The sequence below is a fragment of the Lepisosteus oculatus genome, chromosome 28, assembly GCF_040954835.1.
Source record: "Lepisosteus oculatus isolate fLepOcu1 chromosome 28, fLepOcu1.hap2, whole genome shotgun sequence".
Lineage (NCBI taxonomy): Eukaryota > Metazoa > Chordata > Actinopteri > Semionotiformes > Lepisosteidae > Lepisosteus > Lepisosteus oculatus.
Window position 1 is genome coordinate 6,906,905 of NC_090723.1, and position 20,620 is coordinate 6,927,524.

At 44.4% G+C, this 20,620-nt stretch overlaps 1 protein-coding gene across 5 annotated transcripts in view; it reads left to right on the forward strand.

Moving 5' to 3' along the window:
* The window catches only part of thrab (thyroid hormone receptor alpha b), a 129,261-nt gene that overhangs the window by 51,759 nt on the left and 56,882 nt on the right, over positions 1-20,620 (forward strand). Inside the window, exon 1 of one of the 5 annotated variants that reach the window (XM_015362187.2) lies at positions 12,894-13,009. The exons of the other annotated variants lie outside the window; for them this stretch is intronic. The gene's annotated coding sequence lies outside the window, so the exon portion shown is untranslated. Of the gene's footprint in view, positions 1-12,893; positions 13,010-20,620 lie in introns of those variants that run through there. 5 annotated transcript variants of the gene reach the window in all.

Sequence of the window (20,620 nt, forward strand, 5' to 3'; positions counted from 1 at the left end):
ATGCCAGTAGCACGGCCCAGGCTTTCTGCTGTAGTGGGGTGCCTTTCAAGTAGATGAGCCTGAATCGCAGCCAAGCAGCAGCAGAACGCAGAAGGAACCAGACAGGGGGGTTGGTCATGCATTAGACTGGGAGTTGACTCAAGCAGAGGAACCACCAGGGAAAAGAAAATTAATGTAGCAGACAGACGGGTCATTAAAGCATCTCATGGTTACCTGCCTGGATCTTTTCTGGGAGAAGGCGTGGGACAGTGCGGGTGTTGGTCTTCATTGTGAACAGATCGCAGGCCTGCCTGCCCTGCTGACATCACAGGAAGGCTGGCTGGCATGCCAGGACTGTCAGGGTTTTGGGATAACTCCCCACCACCACCACTCCTGCTGGCTTTGTGTGGAAAGACACTAGTTGATGCAGTTGCACTCAAGCCTTGCTTTATTCCAGCTAGCATTCCTGCCTAATTATTTTAGCAAAGCTTTAATTGCAATTGCTTTAAGATGCATGGGCAGTCACCAATAAAATGTTGATTGATTTTCTTTTCAGGTCGCTGTAATATCTTTCTCCTGGGGGTTGTCATGCTTTCCAAATACCTCTCAGTAGTTCTGTGTGTAAGAAGACGGTCTGCATCTGTCCAGTCCTTGCTTATATCCTGTGCAAAATGTGCAGTAGTGTTGGTTTTAATTAGTGCACATCCAGGTGTTCTCACATCTGCAGCTGGTATTGAATTGTATTGGGGGCACAGGCCTTCCTTTCCAGCCATGTTATATGGAATCCTTCGTGCCCTGTGGATTCAGCACACATGCTGTACATCCTTGCTGTGTGAGCATGCACATCATTCAGGGGACCAGTTGGCTGGGGTGGCTCCTGCTGTCCTGGTGAGGGACGCTCAAGGATAGTTGAGGCTCCCAGTGCCAGCACAGCAGAAAAACAGCAGGCACCGAGCCCAGAAACCGGCCGTCGAGCAACAAAATCTGAAGCCCAGCTTTTTTTTCTTTTATTTCGGAGGAGAAGTCTTGAAAAACACGCCAGATGAGGTTTAAGAAAGTCACGCCCAGCAAGTGAAGGATCTGTTGAGGTCTGCACTTTGAGGTTGTGGATTTCCATCAGTAATGATGTGCGAAGCACTCAATGTGTTGGTCAGAGAGCCAGATAAGACAGGGCTCCTCAGGAATCCCTCACCTCTTGTTTGTCCTTCTGTGCCGTTGCGAGCACACCCGTGCGACTGTGCCAGTAGAGATGTCCTGTTAGTATGTTTCTCACTCCCATTGTGTTAGAGTGCATCTGTCACATCTGTGTTCTTAATCTCTCTGCTGCAGGTTCCCCTCTAATTTCAACTCTCCAAGTCTGACTAGAATTGTGATCTTTGAAATTTATACCCTCCTGCAATTCTTTGTCTAAAAAAACGGCAACACAACACTACGGCAACACGACTGAGAAAATAGTAGTTTCTCAGTCGTGTTGTACGAGTTGCCTGGTGCTGCCTGGGGAGTCTGCAGTCTCTGTGCTGTCGGCGCAGTGTGTAAACAGTGCAGTCCCCAGCCTCGCGGGCCGAAGGACCCCGCTGTCACTGGCTGAACGGCACTTTCTGCTGCAGCCGTCGGACCCGATGAACACTGACAGAGCGGAGGAGTCTTCTTTTTCTGTCCTGTGTTCCAGACTGCAGTTACTGTCCGGTTGTGTTACGTAATGGGCCTAGCATGCATAGGCTGAGTTGCTTAATGATTGTGCCAAATTCCCATGGAAAAAAAAGTTCAAGAGCAATTCACCCTTGAGAGAGATTTGTTTTACTAAACTGAACCATTCACCCGACTGTGGGTGTTAATTCATTACAGCTATTGTTAATTCATAAATATGGGGCAGTGGAGGCAGTGGTGGAATTAACCCTGTGGCCTGTTTCTCTGCCTGGTCTGTAGTATTACATTATTTATCCCAAGAACTGTATGATTAAACCTGAGTATATAGATTGGATATTGCGCTATGGGATGATATCATCATACATGCATGTCACTGGTTTGGAATGGCTAGAAACAAGGGTTGTCAAGTGCTGACGTTCTGTTCTATGTGTTTTAGACAAGGCAACAGGTACCATTGTAGATAGGCTAAAGCGCATTGTGGTTTACAGACATTTGTAGAAAAAATGGCTGTTCTTTGCTGTAAACACTAGGACATTTCAGCGCATTGTATAAATTAACCGTGAGGTTACCAGTTTCTCATTATTTTTCAGAGAAAATAATGTATACTGTAGTTGGTTTGAAACATCTCATTTCTCTAAGGGCTCAGCTTGGAGCCTTGGAGCTCGGTGATTCTTGACAGCGATCTCCTGCTGCTCTCGGTTTGCACAGGATGTCTCCCGTGGGGGTGTCTGCCTTTGTCCCTGAAAAAGTGCTGACAGGGTTAAACCCGCCTAGGGCATCAGAGCTGGGTCCCCTTCGTCTCATCCGGGCTGGGTCTTGCTGGATTTGTCGAAGCTTTCATCGAGAAAAACCGGAGGATTATCAGTGGAGGAGGAATGAGGAGGGCAGCGCTCCCCAGTGTCGGGACCAATTCAGAGTCCCGTCGAGATGGGCCCTGCTGTGCTCGGCGGGGATGTCTGGTGGAAATAGCCGCGTGAAACTGCTTCCCAGGTGGTCCGTGCGGGTTCCTCTCCTGGAATGGCATCGCGACGCCGACCCGTGAGCCTGGATTCCAGAGGTTTTCCCTCCAGTAGTGAACAGATGTTCACACGCTATTCTTTAAGTAATGGGAACCAAACTGCAAGTGTTGCAGTATTTTCGAACAAGTGCATTTATTGGTTTGGCCTTTATTTGACATTTTTTAACTGTTTTTTTTTTCATCTTTTGCCAGGCATATGGAAAATTTTCTCCCATGATTATAGTTTAGTTTAGAGTTTTTCCTTTTTTTTTAGAACCGATCTCCACTTTGTTGTAAATCCTAACTGACATTTCGTCCGTGTGGAATTCGGAAAGGTTCTCTGCTCTCCGCAGAGAGTGAAAATTCGGGAAACTTCCACCCACAGGCTAGAGTTGGAAAGTGCTAATGGACAAGTGTATAAAGCAGAAAAAAGCACATTTTAGTACGAAAAGAGCTGACGACTTTGCTCTAAACGGCTGTATCCTGTGTCAGTGTGGGAGGACATCAGACTGACCTATTTTGTCCTGATATGCGGCAATCTTTATCAGGCTGTAGCAGACCAAACCGCTGCACGGAACATTTAAAAAGACACCTTGACTTCACTGTGCATCTCATTTCATAGCATTTTTTGGGTCACGGCTCTAATATTGTACAGTTTTGTGTGTGCTGCCATCTTTAAACTCTAACTACCCTTTCACCTCTGCCTGGGAGCCAGAGCATTAGTGCCCCAGGACTCTGCTGTAGAAAATGGGTCATGCTTTGTTTAGCATGTGCTAAATAATGCCCGATATATTAAGCTGAAAAAGTTAATTTGGTTGTTGTCTTGGAATTGAGTCCAAATCATGCCTGTTGTTTGTCTGTATGCCCCAAAGTGTGTTTAAAAAAGCACCAGGGAAGAAGAGAAAATTGAACCCTCCTCTTTTAGAATCCAGGTCGCATTTGTTGCCCTGTCTGTCTCTTCCTGTGCAGGTGAATCAAGAAGGTCTCTGGCCTTGCATTCACATGTGATTCAGTGTCTGAAGCATCCGAACAAACTGTTGCAGCTACACAGGCCGAACTTCCTTGGCGCAAAGACTCCTCAAGATCTCAAAGAAACACCTTTTAAGTCGGCACCCAGCGGGTTTTTTTTGTCTCCTTAGGTTAGAAACACTTCGTATTATCGAACACAGTTCTGTGTAGAGGTGTTGCCTAATGAACTCTTCCCATGTGCAGGTGTTTAAGGTACTGCACTATACCAGTTGAGGAGTAACGTTCTCAAGTACAGTTTTACTTTGGCAACCAAATCTTAAACATTCTGGTTATGAAACGTATACAGCACAGCAGTGCCACATTCTTTATGATAACGCTGCTGTTATTATTAATGCCATCATTCATTTGCTTAGCAAGCACCTTCATCCTTATCATTAAGTGACAGTCCCAAGAGCAGATGTACCAGTTAGTTCCTAGCACAACACAAGCATATCACAAGCCTCTGTTGCGCAAACGAAATGAAATTGAAGTAGAACGGTATATAGTAAGTGTGGACACAGAGCAGTAATGAAAATGCCCTTTAAGTATCGTGATGGAACCACCAGTTTATCAGGAGACTGAGTGTGGCAGATCATTTCACAGAGAAGTCTGAGGGATATAGCTCAGACAACAGCTGCTGGACTGAACCTGCTGTGAATCTGATCCTGACGTGGTACTGTATGTTGGTGTGGTGTATTGTGGAGCAGTGGTTAGGACTCTCGATTCGTGGTCTGACCATGTGAGTGAATTCCCCTCTTGATCACTGTCACGCCGTGTAATCCCAGCCCATTCCCCTCTACAGGAAGTTCCCCAGGTGCTCAGTGGGTGAGGGTGCGACACTGCAGCACACTGGTATTGACTGTTGGTTCACCTGTGCGGCTCAGCAGTTCTGTGCAGTGGGATGCTGAGAAGTCGGTGTAAAGACGCTGTGTTTTGTTATATTTTGTAGAGATACTAAATCAGAAGTTTGTCTTAATATATAGCAATGGATTTTTTTTAGTTGTATTGTAAAACTAGATAGATCACCACAGCACTCACTAGGACAAGTGGATTGAAAATGGATGGGAGGATGGATGATAGATTTAATGATAGATTTTAATTTAAAATAGACAGTTGGCATCTCTTGAGTTGAATAGCTTTTAGCTGAGTAGATGCTGTGTAAAACATTAGTGTTACTTTTTACCTTCAAAATTTGCTGTTCTTATTTTTGAGGAGGGATGAGTGTGATTTTTTTCAGTGCTTTTTTTACAGCAGAGGTGTTGTGGTTTTTATCTTTATTGACTGCATTTTGTGAGGATTCCAGCTTGATTCCGTGTGGTTTGAGTTGATGGGGACAGAGCTCTTGTGAAGGAGAGTTTCGAGCTCACGGTGCGTTGCTTTTTGATGCCGTCCTTCACAACGACATGGATTTGGGATTCTTCTTCCACCCTCGGGACTATTCTGTTAGTCTGTGACAGCAACACTTGTGGGTTCCTTGATGAAACAAGGAGCAGGGCAGCATCGTTCTGCTGAAACGGAGCACGTTGAGATTCCAGGTTTTCTGGTTGAAAATCCTGGAATGAATCAGCCGTTTGAGGAAATAGAGGATTGTTAGTTTATTCTTCTATTTGTGCCCCATTTGGTGCATGACTTACGCTCATGTGGGTATCAGATATGGATATGCTGTTCCTTCACCAAGGAACGTTAATAATACCTCACAGCAGCCAGTGTGACTGTGGTGTGCACATTGCTCTCTCACGGCTGTGTCGTAGATCGTAGGCAGCGCTAAGCCCTTTTTGGCAGGTCAGTGCAGTAAAACACTTCCTGTGGTCTCTGCCTCTTTTTAAGGGGCACAGTGCTGTCAGATCACATTAAAGCACAGTATTCTGACATAACTGTTACAGTTCAACTGCAGCTGGAAAAGTGACTTATCATATTTTGGATTAACTGTCCTAATAATATCCTTCGTCTGCACCCACATAGGTCCTAATTTATTTATTTTGTACTTTGCCTTGGAATAGACGAATCTTTTTTGGTTTGTTCTGGAGGCCATCTGAAGGGAGGCCATCAAGGCTGAAAGACACCGCTGTGTCTGTGGAGCTTCCTCAGGTGCGTGAAGGTGAGAGGGAGAGAGCAGGAGTGTGAGGGAAGGGGCTGGGGTGGGGCAGTCTGTCCTGGCAGCTGTTGTGCTTTTGGGATGGGGGGGTGATTCAGCCAGCTTTCTATTAAGGGGGTACCCCATCCTGCTTTGTGAAAGTGTGGTTTCTCTTCCTCAACCTGCAAAGACGAAGCCCTTTTTATCCCTTTCACTCTGTCTTGATTTCCACCCACCTCCTGTGCGGCTCAGAGCCCCTGGAGTTGGCGCGTGCCCTGTGCTCGGGCTGTTCTGCCCGCGCGTGCTGCAGGAGGGCACATGGCGAAGTCCCCGCAGAGCGGCCGAGGCGCCCCTCGGATACATTCACCGGCCTGTCTCGGTTCGACACAAAGGGCTTTGTTTTGATTCCCGTTCTTGTCCTCGGTCACACTGCCTTCCCCATGAGCGTCCCGGGAACTCGAGGCAGCTGGCTTTAACCTGAGGCCTACCATGTGAAAGCACGCGAGCGTCAGCGGCGGAATAATGAAGCCCCTCTTCTGGTGGTGCCGTCTTCCATCTTTAGCTTGGCCGGCCACCCGCTGGGTTTTTAGAAAGGCCCAGGTGCAGCGTCGCTGTGGACTAATGTTTGTAGCCTGGAGTGACTGCCATGTGGCGACACAAGGAACAGCACTTGTATTAACACGCCCATCTGTGGGAGACCCTGCTATCACACCCTTGAATGCTCTGACAGATGGTGCCTCCTTGGCTGACTGTGAATCCCCATCCCCATCCCTGATGACTTTTGTTGTCATTGCGTTTTAAATCTTTTCCCCTAATGCATAAAGACCTGAGATATGTTTTTGTTGAATCTTTTAAGTTGGGCAGTGCGTGAGTGGCCTGTTCTTTTGTTGATCGTGGGTCAGATCCTGGGTCTTAGTCGGTTGAACATTTTTTTTTGCTTAGTTTTTGGAAAATGATTGGAGCACAGCCCCTCCTGTACTGTTCAGAGTTCTGTCTGGTCAGGTTGGCTGGAATTGATTTACTCGCTGTGCGTTTTTTGCAAATTACGGATTTCGTAGTGGTGTTTTCATGTGGTGTTGTTTCACTTTTCTGCTATTATCTTGCCGTGTGTTTTAACATTTGCTTTACTTTCTCTCACGGGTTTATTTCAGACATTTCCAAAGGCCTTAATAGTCTTATCCTTCAGTACAGGATTATCAGCATCAGGTACCATACGTGTAGAGTAACCTATCAGACCTATCATGTGTGGTGTTGATAGGGAGATAATTGGAAGAAGGTGAATTATAATGGGGCCAGGCTGATGTTGACTTTAAAGGCCACATGGTTAGTACAGTGAAGTTACAATGTAGAGTGACCCGCCCTCCACAAATACACACCTACACAAAATGAACTGGTTAACTCAGCACCCATTTACTGAAATATTATTTTATAAGTTAAATGGGACAGAATTTAGTCCTCACCATAAAGCTGGTGCCCGCATTACCCAGTAAGCTGCCTGCTTACACTACTTCAGTGGCGTAAATGCAGTCCATAATTCTGTGTTATATTTGAGAATCTGTTTAATATTTTTTACAAAGTGACAGTAATATTTAAAGTTAAGGCCAGTAAACTGAGTGAGAATGTGTTGTGTTTTCAATATTTGAATGATATTTAATTTATTTTTATTTAAATGAAGTACAGAATTTGTATATCTGGTTATAGAACTTTTTCTGCAGTTTACTTTTCACACCTGTTGCACATTGGTCTTTTTTTGCTGTGACATATATAGTTAAGCCACACTTTTATACATAGTAAAACCAGAGAATGTCTGACTCAGTTGGTATTGTTTGATATCTCTAAATTGCGAGATCAGATGACCATGCAAATAATACAATATTATTAAAAGTCCAATTCAGTAATAACCTAGTGTTGTAATATCTGAAACTACAATAGCTTAAGTTGGCTTTGCCCTTTGTACTTTGTACTGCACTTTTCCAAGACTAAATGCTTTTTTAACAGCTACACGTAGTTTATATTGGTGTTACAATTAACATGAAAGATTCCAGGTGAATTATTCTTATTCAGATGGCAGGTACGATAATTGTCTATTATGTGTTATTAGTCCCGCTGAATACTGTATATTTTTATATTGCAAACGTAAGTCTTGGCACTCCCCGCCTGAAATGAGTTAATACACCTTGAATCTTTAGTACTCACTGGAGCGAATCACTATACAGTAAAATTTGAAATTATGCCATTTCTAAACGAGTTTGATCAACAACCCGTAGTGAAGCGCACTCACAGGATGAAATATAAGAATCCCCTCTCCTGTTTGATGCATGGATACAGAAGTCTGTCTTGGGCTCCTCGGGGAAGCATTGGGCCTGCCCACTGTCTTCCTTCCTGTCCAGAATGACCTCCAGATCTTGTTGAACACCTGGTGTCCTGTGCAAGATTAAACACCAGTATTCTCCTCAAAACATCACCTGGAGGCCATCCTGCAAGAATCATAACCTGGGCTTGTTCAGCAGCTACTTCAGAACCTGGTACGATCAGCATGCTACATCCTCTCCAGTGTCTGCACAGCTTGCAAAATCTTATCTGACTTATCTTTCAGTGAGGGATCTTAATAATGAGTGTTTTGGATTCCTGAACGGAAGGTTGTGGGTGCAGATTGCAGGTGAGATGCTGCTGTTGAACCCTAGACGAAGATATTTAACCTGAACTGTTGCAGTAGAATACCTGAAGACCTCCTTGTTAAAAAGGATGCAGATGTAAGTCGCTTTAGATAAAAGCGTCAGCCAAATATACACAAATAATTTGACTCCATAACCCAATGTGTTGCTCTCTGCGATGGTGTATCGTATTGTCTGGCTGATTTGTGTCCATCAGATGACTGCGTGTTGTGGCTAGAAGGGGTCGGAAGGCCCTCCGTGGGAAACACGCATGTGAATTGTGAACCTGGACACGCCGGGGGACGACTGGTAAAAAGATTGTTTGTAGACTCTTGCAGTTAATTGAGTCCCTCTTATCAGATCTGGAGTCGGCTGCAGTCTGTCTGGTTTAACTGAACACAGCCGGAGTCTTAGATTATTGAGCGGCCTTCTGCCCAGGCCTCTCTGGGGCTGAAATCCTCCTCTATTGATTTCAGTGAATAATAAGTGTATGCACTTTATAAACGGATATGTACAGTATGCACGCATACAGTACGTACAGTTATGCATACTGTACCTGCATTACATTCTTAAACCATTCAAAATTTAATGTTTGATTTAGTTGGTCACTTTATTGTCCCTTATGTCTCTTATTACAACTCATAGTAATGTGGAGATAATACAGAGACATCATAACCGTGAATGTAGTAGCCTGGCTCCTTTGTAAATGTTATCGTTAGTAAGATGAAGCATTTTTCTCCAGGTTTATGTGATCTAACAATAAGTTCTCCTGCAGTTGTAAAGCTGGTGGTGGAGACCTGAGCCGTTACAGCCTCTCAGAGGAGTTTTCTGGGTCAGTAGGACAGCTACATGTGTGAGAATTATCACAATCAAATGCTTAAGAGTGCAGTAGTGATTTCTCAACAAGGCAAAGTAGCTTTAATTTTGTTAGCTCAGCTTTTGGAAGTAATGTACATGATAAGGCAGTCAGTCTTGAGAAATATAACAAGCCTTTTGGAAAACCTGCATACATAGCTGCTGTAGGAGAGACTTTGCGAAAGCAACAGATTTGCAGTATTGCACATTTTTTTCTTGCTAACTGCAGTGTGTAAAACATGATGGGTTATTACGCGTGTTCAGTAGCTCACTGCTAACGTTCAGCTGCATTGTGTTCAGTAGCTCAACATTAGTGCTGGGCTGCTCTGTGTTCAGCTCGGTGTGCTGCAGTGTCTTCATTGTGACACTGTACCACTCAGTGTATCAGTGCTGGACTGCAGTGTTAAGAGTGAGGGATTGCAGTGTGTTCAGTAGTATAGTGGTTATAATGCAGTGCAGTGGAAGCCACTGGGCTGCAGTGTGGAAGGCAGTGGTTAGTGTTGTAGTGCTCCTGTAAGGTTTTGAGGTTACAGTCCTGGGTTTGTTGTGCTGTGGAAGGAAGTGGTTTGCCTTATCTCAGCAGTTATTAGAACACTTTGTGCTTTTACATCATGGTTGTTTTTTTATTGTTTTCCAAGTCCACAACTAACATTTCTTTAACTGAGTACCTGTTTCAGAGCTGCTGTATTGCACTGGTTTTTCATTTTTGATGCCACACGGTTGTTTGCACTATGCTGTAAATGTATTCTGTGAGTCAAGCTGGTGCAGACCATTAGCAAAGGTTATTTGAGGTCAGGTGTTGAGGTAACTGGAGTTTACATTTCACTGGAGCTGTGCCTAGTTGAGATGTTTTAACTGGGGTGACCTCTTGGCATGACAGAGGTTTTGGGGTATCTGTAGTGCATTACAGTATCACTGGACAAGCTGTGCAAAGTGTGTACACTGGAGACCAGTGGAGTACAACTACCTGACAGGCAGAAAGGGACTAGGAGTACAGTAGAGCTCCATGTAGGTCATGGAGTGCCACCTGAGCACTTTATTATTATTTGTATTTATTATATAACAATCATTACATGTATTTTATCATTTGTTATTGTTGTTGTTGTTAACAACCACTGTTGGTAAAATAGAAAACAAAACAAAAAGTGTGTTATTCGTTTGTCCTGCTGGGGCTTTGCTTACCAGGACGAGTAGCGTGGCGTATTGTGGAAGTGATCAGAGAGGCGTTGCTTTGTGTTTTCTGTGAGTGTGAGGCGAAGGGTTTCGGTAGGTTAAAACATAGCAGTCTGGAGCACGAGGCTGTTTTCTTGTAGGCGTCCTGTGGATACTTTTTTTATACCTTTAAATACTCATTGAAGGTTTTTGCAACCAGACCTGAGGTGTGAACTGTCATCTTTTTAAATCTTGCCAAGTTAGAACATGGTTATCACAGCGAAGGGTAGCAAAAGGCCTCCATTCAGCAGAACAATACCCATATTCTCCAAACCCACTGTGCAGTTTCTTCTCCAGCCTTGGTGCCATCATTACAGACTCCACTTACTGATGTGCAGTTGGTTTGGTGAAGACTGTTTCTGACAGATGTGATAATTCTGTTTTCCAGCTCCCTGAGTCATAATGGGATTGTCGAGCTTTGGCTTGGACTGCCAATTACTATTCACAGCGAGTCCCCATGGTAGCGCTGTGGAACTCAATGACGTTGTTTACATTTGTTTTTTTTTCATCTTTTTTTTAGCCTTCTGTTTTTGAACACAAGATCAGATTTTATACCCCATGTTGCAGTTTGTCTTTTGCACCATTTGGTCATTTTAATACTTATCTATCCATTCATTTTCAAACTACTTCTTCCAGTTCAGGGTCTCGGGGGAGCCAGCAAACAGCGGGCGCAAGGCTGGGACGACAGACACACAGACACACACACCAGGGCCAGTATTTCCACAAGCCAATTGACCTACCAGGATGTCTTTAAACTATGGGAGGAAACCCACACAAACATGGGGAGAACATACAAACTCATACTAACCTGTTGGTTCTGGAAGAAGTTTAATTTAACATAACAATAATTTTAGGTTATTAGCATAGGATCACACAAACGCCTCATAAAAGATGCAAGTATCAAGTGTTATGTAACATTCAGCTCTACATCCTGGTCCAACTTTATGGCGTTCTGCCCGTTGTGGAACTGGGGAATCCCCTGACCCAGGTTCAGACTAGCAGCGCAATTCCAATCATTCCAGTGTCGGAAAGCTGCTTTTCCTCATTTCGGTTGCGGTGAGCCGGAGCTTATTTTGTAAACAAAGGGTGTGATAAGAACACAGCCTGGATAGGAAACTGGTCTGTCTCAGGACACGCGTGCACTCGCACACCCACATTAAGACATTCCGACATTAACGTCGGAATGTGGGAATCATACCATATGGAAAAAATACACATGAGCACAGACAGAAGGTACAGACTCCACACAGAATGCTGCCCAGTCCGGAATCAAGTCCAGAACACAAGAGCTGCGGAATTGTAGTCAATGTAGGAAGCTTTTATGAAGAGAGACATAGGGGGTTTACTGGGGTATAGTTACCTACTTTTGTTTTATACTGATACCTGTTGCTAGAGTTCGGTTTGGCTGCTCACTGTGGATAAGTCACCCTGCATAAGGATACAGCAGCAGTATTTGGCATTTGAATCCGTAATCAACCTGTTGGGAGTCCAGAGCTCCTGCCACTACGCTACAGTGCAACAAGTCGTCATCTCGCAAGACCCACAAATCCCACAAGACATTTGTGTCCCAGGTGTAAAAGACCAAGAGCGTCTGCATCAGGCCCTGCCAGTGAGTCATCTTGTTAGTGATCTATGCGTGGTGCTGTATTGAATGGATATTCACTTTTGTCAGGGTTTTCACCTTTTACAAATCCAGGATCATATTTGTTTAGTGAATTAAAATCACAGTGGTAACATGTGTGATAGAAATTTCCCCTTCAGTACCTGGTTGCTAAGTGCCTTTGCTTGCTGGGACCCCCGCCTTATCCTGAAATGATCTTTCCCATGAAAATCTGTGTGTTCAGAGCCAGCAAGTCTGGACTCTTAATTCCAGTTCCTGTGATTAATATTTGCTTTTTGTAATTGAGAAGTTAGTGTAAAACTTTTTGACCTTTTTAGATGAACTCCTGATACAATATGTAATAAAATACATTTCAAAAGAGAGAACTACAGTACATGTACTGTATCTAAGGATCCAGGATTGTTTCATTCTGTCAGAAATGAAGCTACTGTCTTGATATCTGCTTTTTGCTGTTATAGCTGAATCTTGTGTTGTTACCTGTGTAAAATATTGCAGAACATTGCATTGTAATTGTCAGATTATAAGAAATAATAGATCATTCCTGGGTTTAAGTCAGCTTGGAGAAAGGCATCAGCTCATTGTATGCTGGAAGAAATAGACTGGTCAGGGCTGCACCCAGCTTTTTTTCCAAGGCATTGTTAGGAAGCTGTATGTACAGTACTCTAATAATTTCCAGACTTGCTTATAAACAGGCAGGGGAGAGAAGCAGAAGAGGCAGTGGGGAGGGGGTGTGGGATGGAGGAGGGAGAGGGGGAAGGGGTGCTTGGGGGGTGGCATTCCTTCTCTTTTGTTGTTGACCACAAAAATTTGACTCCCTCAGCTTCTCCTCCACAACTGCCACGCAAATGTGCGCCGAGGCTGCCTGGCAGAGTCAGCATCACGCACACGCGGTCAGGGGAAAGCTTTCGTGAGGTGTGCTCGGAGGGAGAAGCGGTTGGCAAACAAGAAGAAAACCTTCACAGGTACAGCAACGTGCGAAACCAGCTCGTTAAAGCTCGTGCGAAACCAGCTCGTTAGAGCTCGTGCTGGTGTCTCCATAACGACGAGTCCGATGGCCTTGATTTCCTTGAACTCTGTGCTCAGCATTAGTAGCAACACGACATGATGACCCCAGGGAATGTGCGGCAGTGCCCACTCCACACCTTGCAGTCTACAGTTCTTCAGCACGGTGCTCCAGAGCTCTTCTTGGCTGCTCAGAGTTTAATAGAGGATCAAACGAATGCACTGGCTCCTGCGACTGAGGCTCTGTGTTGGAGCACGCCCACGCACACACACACACGCGCTGCCTGCCGTATCTCCAGGAGCTGCAGGGCTCTCAGGAGCGCGGCACAGCGCATTCCAGCAGCGCTCATTAAAGCCCTGGTGGGTTTGGCGTTAAGGCCGATCAAAAGCTCCACTGCTTTATTTAATGACGACATCTCCCTTTTTTTAACCGGGACACAAGGGGCGACAGAATCTCACAGGGCCGTGTGTATGGCTGTTGTCTTTTTAGTGAAGAATGGTTTCCACACAGCTTCAATCCTCAGAGCCAGGTAGGCTGGGGACAAGTGAGGAGCTTCCCGTCCCATGTTGGCACTCTGTAGTCATCAGGGACAAAGCAAAAGGGTTCATGTCATCATTAGCCAAAATATTTGGAGTGTACAGTAGATTCCCATTCATGCTGTTCATTCTGCTTTTGCTCACCCATCCGTTGTCTTACTGCTTATATCCAAAACAGGGTCGCGAGAGAGCCAGAGCCTATCCTAGCAAGCAGTATGCTCAAGGCAGGGTACACCCGTCCCTCACAAGGTGCACACAGACACACCAGGGCCAGTTCTCCTAGAACCCACTTAACCTACAAATACTGTATGTCTTTGGACTGGGAGAGGAAACTGGAGCACCCAGAGGAATGCAAACCACTGCGCCACTGTGCTGCACCCTTTTACTTGCTTTATTGTTCATGTCATTCTTCATTCTCTGCATTCCATGATCTTCCCGATCAGGAGAAGCCGAAAGCTTTCTGCTGTATCTGCCAGTTGTGTGGAAACTGAGAGTCTCCAGGATTAATCTGGACCTAATTGTACCGGGTGGCCCCGCCGCAGCGTGTCCTCTTGCCGTTTTGCAATGCAGGTTAGGTGCTTTGAGTTTTGTTCCAGACACAAACGTGAATGACTTGGGAGCGCTTTGCATGTCTTTCTTTAAGTTTGGCATTTCGTTTGTGTACTGCGCATTTCCCTTCAGCAGCAAGAGCACTGGCTGTTTTCAGCAGCGGTTTTCGGAATGACGGTGCGCGCTAGCACCTCTGTTTCCTGAAACGTTTCGATCGCGCGGCAATGTGCAGTTCGGGATGACAAAGAGTAGCAACAGAACTGGGACTTGCTTTGCAGTGCCAGATTATAAGATCAAATGCGAAGGGAGTCATTGTGCACAGCGTGCTGTACATCCTGTGCCACTTACCGTACCTTGGACAGTATAAATATTACTTATTGTTTTGTTCTGTAAAACTGATGGAAGATTAGTGCTGTACAGCTGTTGATATTGCTTTTAATTAATGTTAGGTGTTGCACTTTGTTTATAATGATGCATTTATATGAAAGTAGACCCAGCCCTTGTTACAGGGGACTGCGGTTAAGTACTCTTGTGAAGATGAAACCGGGAATTCCCCTCCTAAACAATCTCTGTCCGCTGGGTTCAGCACACCGTCTAGTGTGGCTGTTTTTCAGGAACGGAAGGGATCTGCTTTAACGTAGGTGAGCGTGCCGGGAAGGAATCATCCTTAGAGAGCTGACAGTGTCAACCTCCTCTGTCCCCATTACCCCACCCTGTTTCATTGTGCAATCAGAATCCCACCATCTTGTTAAGAGCTGCTTAAAAGTAAAAATACCAGGAGTAGTAATATCAGGGCAATAAAGCAGCCTGTGGTGTCTGGTGGTGTTGCAAAGCGAGATTAACTGAGCAATTTCCTTTTCTCCTTAGTCGTTTCCACAGCCTGAGCGCCCAGCAGTCAAAAAGGGCTGGCCCTGGAACTTCTCCAAACCTTTTAACTGCTCTGTAATCCCGTCTTGTGATCTTGTTTTCCTCGTTTCCCTGCGCAGTTGTGCTTCAGATGGCTCTTGAGAAGGAGGTCCGTGTTTCTGAATGGTATTTGCTTGTCATCCAAACATTCATTCTCCGTTTCCCAACACACCAACACCCCCCCTCCCCCCTGAAGGCTTCATTTCTTTTTTTGGGCTGCCCAGAGGTTTTCACTCAGTGTTCCCCTCAGGAATTTGGCCAGGACTTGACAACTCCGAATCCACTGTAGGCTGACCCAGCACCCCTGTGGAGTGGAGAGAGATCCGCTGGGAAAACCCTATTCTGGCTGAGAGTTTTTAACACATTTTACAGATTTCTGCTGTGGTCCCCTCCACCCCCGACACCTTTCTTCTTCATACGTATTTCATACATTCTGGCGCACTATGGCTGCCGTCGCATCATCCAGGTGGGGCTGCACATTGGTGGTGGTGGAGGGGATCCCCATTACCTGTAAAGCGCTTTGAGTGGAGTTTCCAGAAAAGTGCTATATAAGTGTAAAGAATAATTATTATTAGTCTTTTGTCTGATAAAGCCTTTGGGTGTACAGTTAATAAATGCAGTTTTTTTTGTGTTTATCTATGGTTCTGTGTATTAACAAGTATTATTTTTGCTTTGGTCCATGTAACTTGTAAACGTAGGAATGTGGGCAGGCGTATTCGAGAATGTATCCCTGTCATTAAGGCAAGGAGCACAGAACCAATTGTACAGATAGAGATGAGAATGCTGATGAAGTGACGGGCGCGTATCCACACACACATACACAAGGACAGATGTAAAGCTAAACTAGTGTGCATCGAGCAGATGGAAATGATATGCAAAGATCCCTACAGCGGGCTGTGCATTTGCAACAGAGAGTATCCTGTACAGGAACAGATGCACAGAGGAGACTATAACAAGCATGCAGGCAGGCACCCGCACAGCCAAAGCCTGGACCCACATCTGCCACACAGCTCTCCACTTAGGTCCTTCAGTTTTAGTGACCCAGAACTAATTGGGACAGGATAGGATCAGCACCGATTTCTCAGATCAGATGACGTACATTTAGGAACCAAAAATGTATTAATAGAAAGGAAAGGAAAGGCAAGCTTTAGAGTTGGACATTGTCCCCTTTCTCTTGATTATAGTGTTCTTAGTGTCTCAGGCAGTTAGCATAACCCCAGCCAACAGGGAACTCACACATCCAGCCTAGAAGGTAAGTGGTATAGTACAGGTACTAGTACTTTAGATCACGACAGAGCTATGATATGCAAGTGTACACCTGTGCAGCCTGCTCAGCTGGTCTGCGTGTACACACACACTAGCTTAAGATTTCTCCTCATAACCAGAAGCTGCCATCTGCCGATTTCCCAATGAGCCGTCCTTATAGTCATTGTTATTAGCATGTTAGCAGTAATTATAGTGGTAGTAGTGGGGGAAGAAGACATTCTACTGTAGGCTGTTTGCAAAAGAAGTTGTGTGATTGTGGGGTTTCATGTTTCATGTAGTGTTGGCCGCAGTAACGCAGAAGTCTTCTGCTCTGTGGTGTGAAGAAAGTCTGTAGCCCATGGGCCTGAGGAGAACTACTCAAATCCAGGGATTTGGGGTCATGCGTGTAACACCCTAGGACCTGAATTCAAACTGCTTTAAAAATGCACATGGTGCACGTAACTTAAGCCAGTTAGAGAATGGCCAGTGACTTCATCTCTCAGTTTATTTAATGCATCTCTTTATTCTGTATAACATTTCACAACCACGTTGAATTCCTGCCAAGCTCTTGAGTTTAACAAGTGTTGTGACAGGATTGTTTGCAGCCTAATAGCAAGCTTGTGTACCTTTGTCCTGCAGTCTCAGTGCACTTTGAAGTGATTGAGAAGAAATAACTTATAAAGACTTTTATAAAGACTTTTTTTTAAATATATTTTTTAGGTTTCGCGAGAAAAGATGCAATTTGCTGTTGCAGTCACAAATCTGAACGGTTCAGGCTTGTTTTCTATCTTACTGGTTAGCAATGTGGGCATACAGCTGTAATGTGACGGGAGGAGGCCTGATTCAATGTGTCAGCCCCTGCAGTACGTTACTCCAGTTTGTCCTGCAGTCATGATGAGACTGACGTGAACTCGCAGACAGGGAACTAGCCCAATTATCCATACAACTCTAAGCACTCTTGGTCTGAAAACCTGGATATTTCCTAACCGCGGAGACATCCCAGACGTCTGATTCACCAACAATCATGGCCTTCAGATTTTCCCTCGAACTGCACTCTTAGGTTACCTCTTTCAAAAAAGAAACCTCATTTATTTAAAGCTGTGTCTGCTTTTCAGGGTTTTGGTGGAAGGAGGAACCTGTTACGCCCTGTTACGCAAAGCACAGCAGGGGTTTGAGGGAAGAAAATCTGAACACTCAACATGCTGAAGAGCACAGAAATTGGCATGTTGTGTGGGTACTTTGTCCTCTGGACTAGGTTGTTCAACCTTACACTTACAGAAGGGTAGAATTTAGGCTATTTGAAGTGCTATTTAATTAGGTGCTATCAAATGAGCACAAGCCCGGATGAGTGTCCGCTGGGAGTGATGGTGAAACGATGCTGAGAACAGTTGCTAAAGAGCAGAAATTGGAGCATCCTGGAACAGCTTCATCCTGGAACTCCAAGGTTTGTGTGCAGTGAGGTCTGAGTGACCGCTGGTGTAATGCAATGAGAGCAATTTCCTGGAAACACTTTGTTGTGACTAGTCAACAATCTGTAATTTTCATCCGCTGCAGAGGGGTTGAGATGTTTTCTTTCCCCAAAAAAATTCAGTGCTGCAGTGGAAACATAATACTTGGAAACCTCAAGGTTTTTATGTGAAAAATGTCAGTCGATTCATTTTTCTAACCGCAGTACTCAGTTTAGTTCATTTGAATGTTAAAAACTCTTCACTAAATGACGCACCAAGAGGTGATAGTAACAGCTCCTAACTGTTGCCTGAAAATTGTGAAGTTAGTGTTAATTGTGAAGTCAGTGACTCTTCCCTACCAGCTGAAATCTGCACCTTCCACACGGAGTTTAGACTTTGATTAATTACCTCTGAAGAAGAAGGCTTTTTGTTTTGCTATAAGGTCAGCCAAGCAAGTGCTTTTGCAGGGAGCTGTGAAGATTTTGGTGGTTTTAAAAAACAGATCATGTGAGGCAGTTAAGTAATCAGGTGATCTCTGACCTTTGTAATTTAGACATAAGGATAACTTAGCACCCATACAGACAATGTATTTAAGAAACAGTTAAATGAGGGGCATGGTACTGTACGTACTGGGTTTTAATGAGCTTAGTTGCAGGTTTGTTACACAAGAGCTTCCCAAATGCAGTAATGCAAACACAAAAAGACAGATTAGATTGTGTCATTTGTGGAATCTGTTAAAATTCAGATACTGCTGTGTTGTAGTTTTGTTTTCTACAGCCTGCTAAATTTAAACAAATTAAACTATTGCATTTCTTCCCTTTATGATCATATATTATACTGAAATGGAAAGTGTTTAGGATATGTGTTTTAACGCTATGCAGGTATGCTTCTAGAGCACCAATACACACACGTGGCTTAATATTTCACAGTAATGCATGGATTGCATGACATTGAAAGTAAAACGTGCTTCAGCAGGCAAAGTGCCTTTCTGAAGCTATGCATTGTCTCCCTGTGTCACATCTCTTGTTTAGTCTTGTATAAGGCAGCACAGTTTATTTTTTCTTGGTTCCTACTACTGAAGCTCAAATAGAGTTTCATCTGTGTGAAAGTACTTGGAGGTGTGTTGGGGTCACAGCTCTCATGACGTCTGTGGGGGAAGTGTTTTAGAACTGGCAGAAAGGAATGAATGGTATGTTATATTGTGACCAGCCTCAGTAAAGCTGTGTGAAATTAGTGTGGGCCTGCATGTGCTGATTGACCAGTTTTAAAGATCTTTCAGCACTTGTAAATAAAAATCACTCCAGCTTGCATGTTTTCTTGTAAATTGTTTTAGTAGGTAATTTCTCAGATTCCTGACACACTCTGTTCCTTCCTCCTTCCAGAAATAATCCCCCCCAAGCACAGAAGGGGAGGCTGAAAGTTGCAGTCTCTGAAGAAGGGACAGTAGTGTATTTTTTCCTAAGAGAAGTGTGGTTTCTGGAGGGGAGTCTTGCAGTGAGCTGATAATGTGGTTCCTGTGTGTCTGTGCAAGCCATGTGACTACACTGTCACATGGAACAACCGCAAGAAACATACACATGCATGCACGCGTCCACACACACACAAGCAAAGAGGCTTTTAGTGAAGCACAAGGGGATAGACAGGGTTTCTCTGGGGGCTGTTAAAAGAGGCTGCTTGCTCTCTGTGTTAGGTTGACACTTGGAATCAAGCCTGTCTGTATATTGAGTGCATTTCAAAGCTGCTTTCAGCTCTATTTCCTGATGTGCTGCTGAAATTTTAAGGAAAATGTAAAGGGATTTTAACCATTTACATTTTACCTACTTTTAGATGTTCTTAGATTGCTAATATGCTAGATTTGTAGCTTTCCCTAACATTTTCCTCAAGAGAAAATAATGTAATATTTCCTATTTTAATCATTCCTAATGCACACTTTTTACTAAGGAATCTTTAGTCAACTTATGTGACTGCTGTTGCCCTATCAGGAGATGCACACACTTTGAAATTAATCAGAGGTGCTAGCCCTACAGATGGCCAGCCGGGTTTGCTAGGATGGAATAAAAATAAGGCTCATTCACAGGCAGCTTGCAGTCCCAGATCCACTCAGCAAGCTACGTGACACAGCTGCCAAGTCCCTGCCACCTTCTCTGATTTGCACATCCTTGTTTCACATCAGCTGAAGGTGATCTGCCCTTCAGGCATTCAGTTAATTGATTAAGCACGTCTGATCAATGAACATATGCCTTGATTGGAACCAGCACCATTTTAATTGTGAACGCAGACTGTACTAACGTACTGCCTTTTCTCAGCAGGCACTACTGCTGGGCTGGAGTGAAACGCCAAAGGACAACACAGTGACAGGAGATGTTAAGACTGAGACTCGGATTGTTTGCACATAGAATAGAATGAACTCTGAGGGAAAGTATCTGAGCCAAATGCTCCAAAGGTCTTTCTTTCTTTTTTGGAAAAGCACCGGCTAATTTAGCTGCTGTTTCTTCCATTGTGAATTAAAGCAAATCAATTGAGAAAATTCAGCTTTAATTGGCAGATTTAAGCGACGTATTGGCTTGGCCGGCTGTCAGATCACCGGGCTTGTCAGCTGATTAACAGGGACAAGACAATCAGAGGCCACTTCAATCAGATTGAACGCCAGGAGAATTAGAGAATGTGACATGATTAGGACGGTTATGCATCAGAAGAAGCCATTCATCCCATCCAGCTTCTTAGGTAACTAGTAGTTAAGTGATCCGAGGATCACATGCAATCGTTTCTTGAATCAAGCCATTGTGTTGGCTTTAACAACATGACTGTTAACTTCCAGATCCCCACAACCCTTCGTATAACGAAGTGACTCTGATTTAGATGCTTCTTTCAGGAAATGTCTGGAGG